Source organism: Protopterus annectens, chromosome 7.part0 (genome assembly GCF_019279795.1).
Source record: "Protopterus annectens isolate FY-2018-M chromosome 7.part0, PAN1.0, whole genome shotgun sequence".
Lineage (NCBI taxonomy): Eukaryota > Metazoa > Chordata > Ceratodontiformes > Protopteridae > Protopterus > Protopterus annectens.
In genome coordinates, this window is record NC_056739.1 from 779,155,546 (window position 1) to 779,171,613 (window position 16,068).

Sequence of the window (16,068 nt, forward strand, 5' to 3'; positions counted from 1 at the left end):
TCATGCAACAGCTGAGGTACATTATGATGCTGCTGAAGTAGTTGTTATCTGGTTATGCTGCCACTGAAGTAGTTGTACGGGCTGCATATTTTCACACCTGTGACCCCTGTCTCAAAATGTGTTTTAAATGAACAAACGTTTTAGACAGTCAGTACACAAACCGCCTGAATTATTGATCCTTCTCTCATTGTAATTCAGTACACAGGTCATAAGAGTTTTGTGTTTTCAGCGGAAATGCTTGTAAATAGTGCTGCTTTAACATTTTACAGAATAAATATTCCTAAATTTAATCAGCACATTTCCCTGTCAGTTTTTTCATACCTTGCTTAGGTGTCAAAATGTTATTGAAGAGAGGTTAGTTGAAAAATACCAGGAGACACAGACTGGCCTGTGAGCACTCAGCAAGGAAAAAGACATATAATAGCCATTTTGTCACTAATGACTGGGCATACTCATATTGCAAAACAGGAGACAGCAGACTGCAGTGCACATACTACTCTATAACAAGCTTTCATAGCATGCTTCATTTACACTCCCTTAACGTTGCAACAGCTCAGCTGCTGCACATTCATGTTCGGTGCTGTTGTGTTATGCTGCAGAAATGTCAGGCACATCGAACAATAAGACAGCAGTTCTGACATTACAGATGCAGAGAAATGTTTTACTTGAGTTTTGTACATATAAACATTATGCATTAATAACATCTCAAAGTGCTATCTCAAGTCAGCACTACTTTACAGACTATGGATCTCAGTGCATGTTTACGCCTACAAATTATATCCTCTTACACACAACATTCAAATGACAGTTGTTTTAATAATCTGCTTTTGTTAATGTTTTAAGAAGCTCTGATGTGCCAGCCATTTTTCCAAAACCATGGTGATGATTTGTGAAATGTACAACCGGCTCACTTTACGTTTTAATACCACATTGTCAATAGCAATATTATATTAACCCTGACAATGCATATCTCTCAACCTGCTGTTTTTTTTTTTATTGCTATCAATCTTTTGTGTTTGTTGTACTCCGAGACCTATACAAACCAGCTAAATAATTGCCTTAAGAATTTACCCTATCCTTTCAGAGGATGGCATTTCTTAACCCCCTACAAGAAAAGAGCCTAATAGGTTGCAGTGTTGAACAGTACTACCTCCTTACAGCTGGTTGACTTTCCGGTCATACCTCTCAATCTCTCAGACTAGAGCAAGAAATCTGGACAAAGCCAAAAATAATGGTGGGACAAAGGCCCAAAAATAGGGAAAGACTTTAAATATTGCTCCTGTAAACTCAGATAGATGCTAGAATAACAGGCTTTGCAATCTGGGGCCATATTTTAGTTGTCTGTTCTTCAGTTTGGATTTGAAAGTTGATATCCCACAATTCCACTGAAATGGGTAGGGTTACATAATTATGTATGCAAATTTTATGTTAATCAGCGTACAGATTTGTACCCATTTTTCATTGGCCTTCATAGCTCTCAACCTTCCATGCCCAAAAATGAGGAACACTAGCCCTCATAATGTGGAACAAATGGGCAAAATGTGGAATACATACAAATGGCTTACTAACAACTTCAACTAGGAAGGTCATAGGTCATAGCTACACGCTCCAGGGATCTAAACCTTGTCATCACAATAAACAAAACATGCTGGAGGGATAGGTTCCTGACCCAGAGACTCCCCAGACTCTGGAATAGATTGCCCATACATGTCAAGCAGAGTGCCTCTTTGGACCTCTTCAAGAGGAACCTTGACGATTGGATGGGAGAAAGGAAATTCACCCCAGGGATCACGTCAGTCGCCCTGCTAGACAGGGGTCCAGGAAAGTAAATAATGTGGGAAGAAATAGCCAGGGAATTGTTATGGCTAGGCTTGTATAGGCCCTAGGGCTGATAGCCTAGTACCAACCTATGAACCTATGAACCTATATGCTGGTTTTACTTATAAAGAAGATTTTTTAATGAATTAATATGATTCATTTCTATTTACAATGGATTTCACTTAAAAAATTCCTAACACTGACTGTATGACAGGGTCTTTCAATGTGGAACTTTGAGGAACTTCGAAGAACAAGAACTTTTTAAGACCCCAAATGAGGTACGTTCCTTGTAATGAGGTACCCTTGAGAGGTATGTTGGCCTTTGTCTAGATTTTTGATGTTTCCAGGTTGAGAGGTATGTGGTACATGTTTTTTCATTGATTATAACCAAGTCTAGTGTTTATTTGTTCACCTGAAGCCCTTGCTGCTGTCAGTACTGCACAGAATCAAACCTCCATTCCTACAGCCTAAAGCAGCATACATTTAGCCTGCCTGTCACTGCTCACAATTTTGCCAGGCATAATTCATTAATATAAAACGTATGCAGTCTTTCCTTTACCTTGCAACCCTTACTGTAATCAACTGACAAAACTCACTGCTGCATGGTGTTTCCCCATACATCTCCACGTATGGAAATAGCCAATCTTGTATCATATGAGACTGAGTCTACAAACAAACCTGCAGTCAGGTTAGAGTCACAATACACACAAACACACACAGTTTGTATAACTTGTACAGGCACTGGCTCACAACTGACAGCAGATATACTCACGTCACGCAACCCTGTTATTGACACATTCTACTGGACACCAAAGTACCTGGATAGGACAACACCTAACATGACACAGTACAAATCAAAAAGCTGCAGACGTACATCACAGCACGTATTGGTACCACAACCCAAATGGAACAGCACGCGGGCAAATATCAAGTGTCGGGGGTCGAGCGCCTGCTGCATGCATTAACAGGTAGCACAGCTGCCACCCACAACACAAGCAGGTGTGTGCACTATAGACAACACTAAGGGGAGGGGAACTCACTTAGACCTGACTAGGACAAGCTTGCTACACATAGTGCACTATACCAGAAAGCCCAGCAGGTAACACGCATGTTTGATCTGCCAGGGGCTATGTTGTTTCCTCCTTGACATTTCTCTTCGATCATCTGCATCCCTTCTTAGCCTCAGCATTTCCTAGATTCCCAGGTACGGTCCAATCAGCAGGTTGAAAACTATATCATGCCATTCCGTCACCTATGAGGAAGAACTGCTTCTTACAGATCCTGGTGAAAGGTTTACCTCTGTCTGGACAACAGTTTGGCATTATTTTTAAAAGTTAGACAGTACTTGAGGGACCAAATAGGGAGAGAGAAATCTCGGCAGAATGTCGGTATGCTGCTACTGTACTCACAAGTACTCTGACCTCCCTTTCATACTCAACTAGCCAAAAAAAAAATCTGGCAAATGCCAGTGTACTGAAACTGCAAACCGGAATGCAATGCAGTGAACACTTACCTTATTGTGGATAGGAAGATCTCAGTTGCAGCTGTAGGGTACTTGCTTTTCAGGGTTCCTCACAGTTCAGCTGATGAGTTATCCCTGGTCTTCGTAAACGGTGCACAGAAAACGTTCTGCTACAATAGATAGATGGCTCCAGTAGCGATACAGCAGATCTGAGAAAAAGAAAGGGAACTGGTACTGGAGGACCCTCTATTTACTGTAACAGAACAAAGAAAGTCAGGTCTGGGGATGGAGTTGCTTGGCAAGTGGTGGCTTGGATTGCAAGAATCTGATTGGCTGCCACCACTTGCTTCATGGAAAACATACAGAATCGTCTTTCAGATACACAGTGCAGGGCAAGCCGATTTTCTTCAAAAAGTTAAATACAAACATGATGTTACTCCACCATGAAGACGAAGGTGAGAAGGTACCTGACAAAGTTCAGATACTTTTTCAACTTAATTTCTAACAGTGGAGCTAAAAGGGACTGTGAATTTATTGGTGCTTGTGTAAGGCAGTCTGGTGAAACAGCTTACATTTTCAAGCACCTCACAGAGCACTCGGATGTAAGCACTAAGGCGCCCTGAGAAGGTACTGGGGGTTAATGAGTTAAAACCTGTCCCAATTTGTCAGCCTTGGTCCCACTTTTATTCATTTTATTTGACCAGATTTCCTGCTCTAAGAGGTTGAGAGGCAAGATGTGACTGGGGTACATGGTGAAACACTACACACACACAGGGTGACAGTTTGCATACCTCTTCCTGTACGTTTTTGCAGAATCTCCAGCACTTTGCCCAATATGACTGCTCTGTTCCTCATACATTTGTGGTTTTCCGGTGCTATACTGTAAACAGCAGTCACTGAATTGTTGTACCTACTGACACATTTAAGTGATGGCCTTTATATCCTGCAGCTAATCTGACTTGTTGCAGCCTGCTGTTATACTAACCACCTGCTAGGTTACTCAGAGCATATATAATTTGTCTATAGGTATGGCCCTTTGTGCCCCCATTCAGTCTGGCTTTGTCCAGCTTTTTTGCACTAACAGATGGAGGGGTTGTGGCAGTCTGTGGGACTACCACCATATGAATACCTCACATGCAAATGTTGGATGCTGCCAGATTCGAACGATCAGCACCATCACACATGCTACTGTCCCTGGCCCAGTGAGTCACACCAGCCGCCAGAGAGGTTTCACTCTCACACTATCAACAAGATAGAGGAATTGTCTGGTCTGCTGGTATATCATTGCAGACTTACTGTTACAGCAGTTGTATGGGAAACACTGATGTATGTTTGGGGTGGATGACGACCAGCCTTTGCTCTGCTGGCATAGACAGTGGTGCAACAGTCCTGTGACCCCACTGTTTGGTATCTCCCTGGAATGTCATGGAGTTTCCAGCCCCTAGTGGATATTATGGGCCACATACTAGTGAACAGAGTACCTGTTGTCCTAAGTGGCTGTTAGATCTGTACAAGTAGCCAAGTAGCCCACCATAGATCTCTGCAAGGAGCCCAGCAGCATACTCTATATAGCCCACTATATTCCCTTGCATACATGCGGCAGGTCCATATGTACGCTACCATACTGAAGTACCCCTTACAAGTGGTGTACAGGAGAGTGACTTACCTGCCGTATGCAGCAGTTGACAGACCTGTAGCTCAGGGCTGACCGTCTGATGCATGCAGTCCACAAGCAATACATGGTGAGGTACAGGTTGTGTGGGCTGGCTGGCATCATTTTACTAACATGCTAGTCCAAGTAAGGTATCAATCCCTAGGGCCCTAGGTTGTCAGTGCATGTGCTATGCATTGTCTCCTGGCAAAGGCCATGGCATATTGGGCATGCCTACATCTGGCTACAGGGACAGCACCAGGAGGTTCCTCCTCCGAATCCTCCTGTGGGTGTGGCTGTGGTGACCTAGGCACTGGTGGGGTGCTGTGTATCCCTTCCCTTTGCTGATCCTGCTGCAGCTGTTTCCGCAAGATCATACTGTGTAGCATGGCACATACTATGAACATCTGTGCACATGTGGCTGAACAGTTCTGCAAGGCTCCACCAGATATACATATCAAGGTACCGGAATAGTGAGTTAACAGCCCAAACACACACTGTATGTTACCAGTTTGTGAGTGTTCCTCATTATAGCATTCAATGTGTGTGTGTGTGTGTGTGTGTGTGTGTGTGTGTGTGTGTGTGTGTGTGTGTGTGTGTGTGTGCACATTTCTGATGGGTGACGGTTCCAGTGTGCAGCCAGCATACCCAAGTAAATGGCAGTGTGGGATGTCCCCCGTAGCAAACATCTGGTACAGCTGTGATGGGTATCAGATGTGAGTCGTGATAACTGCCAGGACTGCCAGCACATACATTCATGATAATGCCCTGGGCATTACACACTACCTGGCAGCTGGAGTGGTACCCCTTGTGGTTGACATAGATTCTACCCTCTTCATCGGGTGTGGCCTTGATTTGTACATGAGTGTAATCTATGGGCACCCACTACCTCAGAGTAGTGTGCTACATGGTAGAAGCATTGCATTCTGTTGGTCCTCTCCTCGAGGGTGTGGGGATAATAAATGTGCTCAATGGCATGTGGCAGCATAGCATCCTTGAAGTGAAGTACCCCGGAAGCAGATGCCTTTTCAGATCCCCATCATGTCCCCAGTTGGTCTTTGGAAACTACCTGTAGGTAGTATCCTAAGAGCTACACATACCTTGGTTTCCAATGGAATGGGTTCCACTCTGTTGGCTCTGGTTCTGAGGTGAGGTCAGCAGAGCTCAACAAGCTTTTGTAGTATGTCTCAATCCATGCTGTAGTGCTTGACAATCTCCAGCTCATGTAGCTCCTGGTAGGTTACCCTGGGCCTGAACACTCTTCTCTTTCTCAGTCTAGGCCTATGGTCAGCAGTAGTTGCATTGACTTCAGCATCTAGCACATACATTTGTAGCAGACCTGCAGCAGCCCCTGGCATTCTCTAGGTTAAAATTCCCAAGACTGCACTCCAATGGTGCAGAGTATGGGGGAAAATCAGATTGTAGGGTGTATGCATACTTTCTAGTGCTCCGCTGTAGATGTAGCCTGTGTGATTAGCTACCTAAGATGCATTCCACCTGTCAAGTACATCATTAAGGGGTTTAATGGTCCTAGTTTTAAGAGAAACAAGGCTCATCATTAAGGAATATATCATTGGCTTTCTCAGCCAATTTTTTTTTGAGAGCCTTCATTGTAGAGCACTGCGACGCACTGCTTAAACCCACATCGCACAAACATACAAGGCTCAGCAGAGAGCAGACGCGCCAACATGGAAGGTCACACTCAGCATGGCTGCTTGCCGAGCAAACATGCTCAAACACAGTCAAACCTGCTTTAACACGCACCCTGAAGGTAAACAAAGCTTAGTAGTCAATGGACACACCCCCATGCTGAGCAGAGAGGCCAACTGCACAAACAGGCAGAGCTGAGCTTCAATGAGCTTAGGTTTGCAGACACACACCCTTTTGATGTCAGCTACCTCTTCTGTGGACACCAACATGGTTCTGTCCCAACACAGATACCCATTTGTGCTATTCAGTAACCCCAGCTCATTTGCATATAGATCCATGCACAGTACCTGGAAACTGCACAGTTTCAGGCCCTGCCTTGTTAGCAACCAAAGCAGTCTTACATTGTACATACCCAACAGAGGGTCCTAAAATGCATTAATGTTACATACTCACAAATTCTGTTTTTTACAATCTTTTTATATTTTTTTTCCATAATGGCATGTTTGTGCACTGCTGCACACTGCACAAACATACCCAGAGTATAAAAAAATACAATTATTTTCCGTATGGTTTGGGGCACACAGTGGTTAGTTTTGCACATATCCGTGGCTTCTATACTATTTCTGCCACTGTAAGTACACTTTTACAGCCCCTGGTGTTATTTGTGCATCCTGTACAGGGAATTTTTGTGTCTACATTATGGACACCAACACAGGGTCTGCACAACTACCTATCTGCTTGAGGGATCACTCTACCTGCCTCATTTGCATGCATTTCACCTGATTAGCATGCCACAGACACTTCCATGTTTGCACGAGCGTGCAAACCCCTTAGCTCCATTTACTGGATCGCACATCTGCTTACTTTTGTGTAAGCAGTGTACCACTATGCCTATATGGAAATAAGACCCTGTAGGCTTTATTAAATCCCTCCTTAGTCTTTCCTACTGTGATGTCACCTTGAGGAAGCAGGCAGTATGTCAACAGACTTGCACATGGGCAGGTGTGCCTATTTGATTCTATGAACACAATTCACGTTTTTCTTATGCTGACACCACTGAGGTTAAAGTTTGCTGTTTATCCTTGTAGATGTAAGGGTATGGTAAATACAGATTTTAAAATGTATTTTCTTTTATAAAAAATAAGCCAAAAATATTCACTAGTAGTCAAAACTGCTGTTTGATAGTTCATGTACCAAATGCCTGGTACAAAGGTCAAGTTTTAAAATGCTGGAAAATCATTTCAAATGATGAAGAAACACAACCAGTGCAATGCCTTCAAGAAAACTCACGTGTGACTTCTATATGGATGTTCAGCAGCAAACGTGGGTACTCTAGAAGAATTACATTTTAAGGATAAAAACTGAAAAAAAACTTTATGCCAAGTATAATCAGTCATGAACTGTTTAGGTTTATAAAGGAAAGTTTTTAATTGATTTTCAGGTTACACAGTTTCCTTTTTAAACAAGAAACATCTGTATTACACCATCACTTATGATACAGGCAATCATTTATTTATATAAATGAAAAACCACAACACAATATTAGTTGCAAGTATTTTACATCACAAACCATACTGACACACTCCTCCCAGTTGCAAACATACATCACTTATAATGTACCCAGTCATTTTCAGTCAAACATTACATAGCTCATTCAAGTCCTGCCTTCTTTTAAACCTCATCCTCTCCTGTATGTATTGTTCCCACAATTCCCATTTTTCCTATGTAGTTTGCGCCTATCTTTTTCTAAAGATCTCAATTCCAGTTGTTTTATATCTGTTACTATATTCACCACTTCTAGTATAGCTAGTTTAGATTTTGATTTCCATTTTCTAGTAATTGTTTTTTTTGGCAGCCACCATAATTATACACAGCAAGGTCTTACCACATCTAGGCAATTCCAATTCTGTATCACCGTTCAGAAAAATCATCTCCATCACACCAATCTACCCACCCAGCATCTGTGACCGTGCATCCTGTAGGGAATCCTAAATGCCTGCCATCTCACTGCACTCCCAGAAAATGTTCCCAATTACCCCTTTCTTCCCCATCACACCTCCAACATTTGCTGTCTACATGGGGTGCAAAAATATGTATGCAAACATTTCCAAGCAAAAATCTTAAACCTTCCAGATTTTGTTGCATATTTGGGAAACGTAAATATGTCTCCCCATTGTTTTTGTTTTTTGTTTTTTTTTGTGAATTGCTTATCCAGTCTCTCTTCCCAATTCTTTCTAACCCCCTCTGATTCTTCTAGCTATCACATAATATTTTATATGCTCTACTAAATTATTCCTTTTTTAATGAAAGCTTCTGTTCTAGAGTCTACTAAAAACTTTACCAGTGCTGGTCTTTCGTTTAGGACCCCCCCCCCCCAATTTCTCTTTGCCTATACTCTGACATCAATCCTTGATAGGGAAAGCACTCTCTAACCTGCAGTCCAAATAAATTCTTGGTGTCTTCCAATACTATTATCTTTCTCTCTAGTTATTTGCTCCCAATACCTTCTCCAAAAAATTCCAGCCCCCTCTTGCCTACTGTCTACATCCCTAATTGCAGTGATCCCTATTGGCAAAATCTCCTTTCTCCATTCCCATGTTGGCTTAGTTCTTAGCATACCTTATGCTACTTTATAGATATAGCATTCTATATGACTGTTATTCTTCTTACAGGCCCGCATCCAAAATCCCAGTCTCTCCTTGTTTCCTAAGCCCCCCCACACACACACATTTCATCATCATCCCTTTCCACTTTGAATTAATAGAGTCTGCCTGTGCTATGTATAAGAAGTCTTAACTGTGTAGCTCTGAAATACCCATTCAAATCGGGTAATCCCAATCTGCCCTGTTCTATCAGTTTATCCTACTTGAATCTTGCAGTCTTACCCTCACAGACAGAGACCTTCAGCTCTTTATTAACTGCTATCCACAACTTCTCCTTTGGTTGATAGTACTATGCCTGACCTGTGTACAAGACTAATGGGACTAAAAACATTTTAACTGCTTGTATCTTACTATCCATACCTATATAACAAAGCTTCCATTTTCTTCTTAATACTCCATTTAATCATGTCCCCATAAATATGGATATTGCTAAACCAATTCATATGTGGATACATAATTTACCACTTTTGCCATTGTTTTAGCTTCATTAATTCTGTATCCAGAAAATACTTGAAACAGTCTCAAAATGTTCCACAACACTGTAATGTCCTTTCTGGTTTTGTCAGGTATAAAATAATATCGTAAAATAAAGAAGTTGCAGAGTTCCACGACAGATTTACCTTTTATTTATACAAAAAGAGAGTAAGCGCTTTCGCGAACTACCCAGATCACTTCTTCAGACTGTATTACAATGTCATCTTATCTAACCAAGCATTTTAAACCTTCAATCATTAACACATTGCAGTTAATTAATCACAATTATCTAATTAAAACATGGGAGTGGTTCCCTTTCAATAAAAACTTTTTAAAAATCCAAAGCTTCTTACTTTGCCATTCTTTTGTATCAACTTATATCTAAACAAAATACTTATAAAAAACAGCTCAGTATATATGATACAATAGAAACATAAAATGTTAATAACAAATATTAGCAAAACATTACCTATGAAATGCATGTATATATATGCGCATATTATTATAATATAGGCCTAACTAAGCTAGATCACAACCATTTGGTAGGCAAAATTCTTAATTTCATTTAATATACTTGAATTCATTATAAATATAGACATAAAGCAAAGGCAACATATTATATAATAAGGCATGGATATAATTAAATGTCATATTAAAAACATAAATAAACATTTAGTGCTTCAAATAACATGATTTAAGGAAGGGTTAAGTGATACTGCATCATTTATTCCTGGATGTTTATCTGCATTTAATTTTATAACCCACTTCTGTTCTAGTTCTTCAGTTTTATTTTTTATATCACCTCCTCTAAGGCCTTTCTTAACTACTTCAAGCACAGCTACGATTACATGCATTTACTTATAGATTTTTTCTACCACAAGAGAAAGAATTGGAAAATGAACTGAATGAATTACAAGATGAACTGTATGCAACATTCAATATGGATGTAATAGCTGATAAAATGGATATTTTACATGAAAACATTCTGCAGTATGAAAAAAGATTGCAGAACATTAAAAGTAAGAAATTGCAGCATGACATGAATGATTTTCAACCAGGGGCGGTCTTTGCTTGGTTCAAACCATCTAACATGAACAGGAACCAGCAAGCTAATCAATTAGAACACAATGATGGACATATACACCAACCAACTGAGAGAGAAGAGGTACATGCAGGAAATGAATCACCTGAGAGACAAATGCCTACACAAACTGATACGATGGAGCGGCAAGCAAATAAAACACCACCAGGGAATTTGCCGGTACGAAAAAATCCTAAGGGTATAGTTAATAATAATTCCAAGAAGGGCCCTCCACCTCCTTTTTCAATGCAATTGAGGGAGACAAATGGGACTACCATCGAGCCGTTCGTACTGAACACACATCTCCCAATAAAGAACAGATCGAGGAGCAGAGGCCGGAAAGCTCCTGTACGATACAACCAGATAACAGCAACAGGACAAACAGGGATGAATACCTGCAGCAGGAATCAAAGGGGCTGGTAGTGAACCTTTCGTCTTTTGAATTAACAGGTGCGCATTTATCAGTTTTGAATAGAGGCTTATCATTTATACCGGGGCAGAAAACTGAGATGGTTGAATTAATAAAATAATTAAAATTATTTGGTAGGACATTGACTCTTAAAACAATATTTAAAAATACAGATGATGTGCATTTTAATTGTTATAAGAAACCTAGCAGCTTTATACCTAAACCACATCCTATGGTAGAGTCTTTTATATCTGTTTGTGAAAAAGAGATACGGGATGTTTTTGAGCATGACAGACCTAAACATTTTTATAACTTAAATAATGATGAAATGACTGCACTAAATGAATTACGCAACTTGAAATCTATTGTGATTAGACCAGCAGACAAAGGTGGCGGCATTATTGTCATGGATAAAAGCTTTTATATAGAGCAAATGATTAATTTACTATCAGATGATGAAACATATGTACAGATAAGTAATACTGTTTTAAAAGGAATACTAGATAGGACTGAATTTTACCTTTTTGATATGTTAATGACGAATATGTTTTCAGAGGAACTTTTTAAATATTTTAGAATGGAACATCCTATTATTCCTATTATATATGGATTACCAAAAATTCATAAAAATTTAACATGACCCCCTATGAGACCCATAGTCTGTAGTAAAGGTTGGGCCACGGAACCATTGTCAATTTTTATAGAGAAGAAATTGCACCCTGTCTTAGATACCTGTGACTCAATTTTGAAAGACACTAAGACCTTTTTACAGAAGTTGTATACACAAACAAAGGGGTTGCATCAGAACTTTCTTTTAGTTACACTTGATATCAATTCCCTTTTTACAGTCATTCCTAACCAATGGGGAATTGAAAGGATCAGAAAACTACTTATAAGTAAGCAATCATTCCCCAATGACAAGGTTGGAATGATATGTGGATTACTAGAGATAATCCTGGAAAATAATTTTTTAAATTTTGGTGACAACTATTATTTACAAAAGATAGGCGTAGCTATGGGCACTGCTTGTGCCAATAGCTACGCCAATCTAGCTTTGGTACAATGGGAAAATTCATGCTTACTGCAAGGACATGAGTACAGCAAACGTGCTATGGTATACACGATTTGTGGACGACCTTTTCATTTTATGGGGGAAGTCAGAAACTGAATTAAAAGACTTCATAGATTATTTGCATACAACAACAAACTTTTTGAAATTCTTATGATAAAATTGAATTATTGGATGTTATGGTTGAAAAATCTGGGTTAAGAGACATGAAAACTAGTTTATATAGGAAACCGACAAGGAAAAATTGCCTACTGCATAAAAGTAGTATGCATCCCAGACATGTTAGTAGAAATGTCCTGAAAGGACAAATGATTAGGAATATGAGAATATACAACACTGACAGTGAACTTAAGCAAGCAACAGAAATATTGAAGGATGAGTTTATTAGCAGAGGCTATTCCAACTCTGAAATAGATGCGTGTGTCAATGAAACACTGGCAGCAAGAGGAACGAAATGTCATCCTTATTTCTCAGAGGGAATATAAAATCAAGAGACAAAGGATAGACAACACAATGATACAAGACTACGTTTTCCTATTACTTATGCCAGCGATATAAATGTGTTTTGTAATGTTTTTAAAAAGAATTGGAATATTCTAACTGCATCCAAGGATTTAGAAACAGTAATAGACTCTGCACCACACTTTTCTTGAATTAATAAAAAGTCTTTAAAAAGGCAGCTATGCTATAAATCACATAATACTATACATGAAGTTACATCACAGAGGAAATGTACTTACCCCTGTAGAAAATGTATAGCATGCAGATATATTTTTTCCTGCACTATGTTTTTTCATCCAGTGAGTAAATTTAAAATAGAAGCAAATATATATGCAGACTGTAGAACTACTGACATAGTATATTTCAGTTTTTGCAAATATGCAAAGCATACCATATAGGTAAAACGAATAGGATGCTAAAAGAATGTATTCTAGAACATATGAGAGACATTGCGACAGGTAAAGAAACTAATGCTCTAGCCAAACATATTCAAAAAGAAGGGAAAGATCATACTTTTAAATTATTTGTGCTTGAGGTAGTTAAGAAAGGCCTTAGAGGTGATATAAAAAATAAAACTGAAGAACTAGAACAGAAGTGGATTATAAAATTAAATGCAGATAAACATCCAGGAATAAATGATGCAATATCACTTAAACCCTTCCTTAAAGCACGACATTTGAAGCACTAAATGTTTATTTATGTTTTTAATATGACATTTAATTATATCCATGCCTTATTATATAATATGTTGCCTTTGCTTTATGTCTATATTTATAATGAATTCAAGTATATTAAATGAAATTAAGAAGTTTGTCTGCCAAATGGTTGTGATTTAGCTTAGTTAGGCCTATATTATAATAATATGCACATATATATATAAACATGCATTTCATAGGTAATGTTTTGCTAATATTTTTTATTAACATTTTATGTTTCTATTGTATCATATATACTGAGCTGTTTTTTATAAGTATTTTGTTTAGATAGAAGCTGACACAAAAGAATGGCAAAGTAAGAAGTTTTGGATTTTTAAAAAGTTTTTATTGAAAGGGAACCACTCCCATGTTTTAATTAGGTAATTGTGATTAATTAACTGCAATGTGTTAATGATTGAAGGTTTAAAATGCTTGGTTAGATAAGATGACATTGTAATACAGTCTGAAGAAGCGATCTGGGTAGATCGCGAAAGCGCTTACTGTCTTTTTGTATAAATAAAAGGTAAATCTGTTGTGGAACTCTGTGACTTTTTTACTATTTTGGTACTTTTGTGTCATTGTTACAGTGAACTCAGTACTCTGTCCATTTTCCTTGTACTTGTATAAAATAATATCATCTGCAAACACAGCCAACTTTTCTTGACTACCATACCAAATATATCCTTCAGTTTCTGAGTCCCTTATTTTCTTTACCAGTGGTTCTAAATGTAATGCAAATAACAAAGGGTTAAGACGACACACTACCTGGTTCCTCTACTCAAGCAGAAATTATCAGAGATGACCCACCCACTTTAATTTTCGCCTCAGGTTCCTCATATATTCTCCAGATGAACCTTATAATTTTTTCAGGAAATACAAATGCTTCCATTGCCATGCTCAAAGTCTCAACTTACTTTATCAAATGCTTTCTCTGCATCAAGACCGAACAGCAATGGTATTTTCTTACATTTTGCTTCCCTCAGGATCATCTGGATCATCAATGTTCTGTTAATATTGTCAAATGTTTGCCACCCCTCCACATAACCACACTGATCCACATCAGTTTTGGCATTACTTTTGTCATTTTTAGCTATTATAGACATGAACACTTTATAATCATGGTTTAGTATTGAAATGGGCCTGTATGAAGTTGGATTTAATGGATCCTTACCCTCTTTATGTATTACAGCTACCACTGCTTTCTTACAGGACGGTGGTACCTCTCCTCTTAAGATATTGTTAAACAAAACCTTGCAGATCTATCAGTTTTTTTCCCTCCCAGCTTCCAAACTCCCACAGGAATACCATCTATTCCTGGGGACTTTCCTGTAGATTGGTTATACATCACAATTTTTATCTCATCTCCTCCTATCCTGTTAGTAATTGAGCCTCATCTACCTCTAACTCTGGCATATTTAATTGTTCCATAAAAGTTTCAATTTGCATTTATTCTTGATTTTCACATTTCTCTGCTTTATAAAGACTCAAAGAATTTCCGAAATATTTCTAATACCTCTAAAGGCTCTCGTTAACTTTTTTGTAATATGATCCCTAAGTTTGTCGACAGCCCTTTCTACTCTCTGTTGCCGGAGTCATGCTAAAAGTTTTTGTGCCCTACTGTTATCATCAAAAAACAGTTGCTTAACAGCAATCTTTCTAAGCTCATGCATATTATCGAGGTAATCCCTTATTTTCTGCCTAGCATTCTGCAGTTGATCCTCTTCTTGTTCTGTGAGATTCCCCTTATTCTGCAATACTTTCATTTGTCAGTTCCTCTAAATAATTCTTGTTACTTTTTAACCATACCTCCCTTTCTTTTATTTCCATCCTATTTTAAAACTCCACCTTAATTTTATCCCAATCCGTAGCTATATTTTCAGAAGTAATTTCTAACATCTCAAATAGCTCCTGAATAATCTCCACTACCCATTCCTTAAATTCTCTCTTCGACAGATAGGTGGGAAAGTGTCTGTGTCTCATTTTTATTTCATTACCCTATGTGTTTTTATTTTAATTATTGTCGCGTGAACTGAAATAATTATTGGGTGCATATCAAACCCTTCAATTAAATGCACATGTTTCTGTGAAATGTAAATTCCGTCTAGCCTAGTCCAGTTTTTATATCTGGGGAATAATATGTAAATTCAATCTGAACTGCTATTACTGAATTCACATCTTCCATGCCAAATATTTTCATAAATTTCTTCAAAAATCTAACCTCCTTTGTTACACCCCCCCCCCCCCAATGCATCTTCACTGCTGCAAATCAAATTCCAGTCCCCACCTTTAAGTAATATTACTTGCTGGCAACTTATTTCTCCCAGAAGTTTCTTTAGCTCCATTACAGCAGTTTAAGGTGTGTAATCCTCCTCTCTTGCCAGTAGCCCCTTAGCACTATAACTCTGCCATTATTGTTTTTATCCTCTTCTAACACTATTAGAGCTCCTCTTGTAATTAACAGATAATGTCCCAGATATTCCGCTGAATAAGCATCCTGAAAACCTTTCTTTATCATATTCACATGTTCAGTTCTTTCTGTGTGTGTCTTCTGTAGGATCCCTATCATATGATAGAAACCTCATTTGAATGAAACGC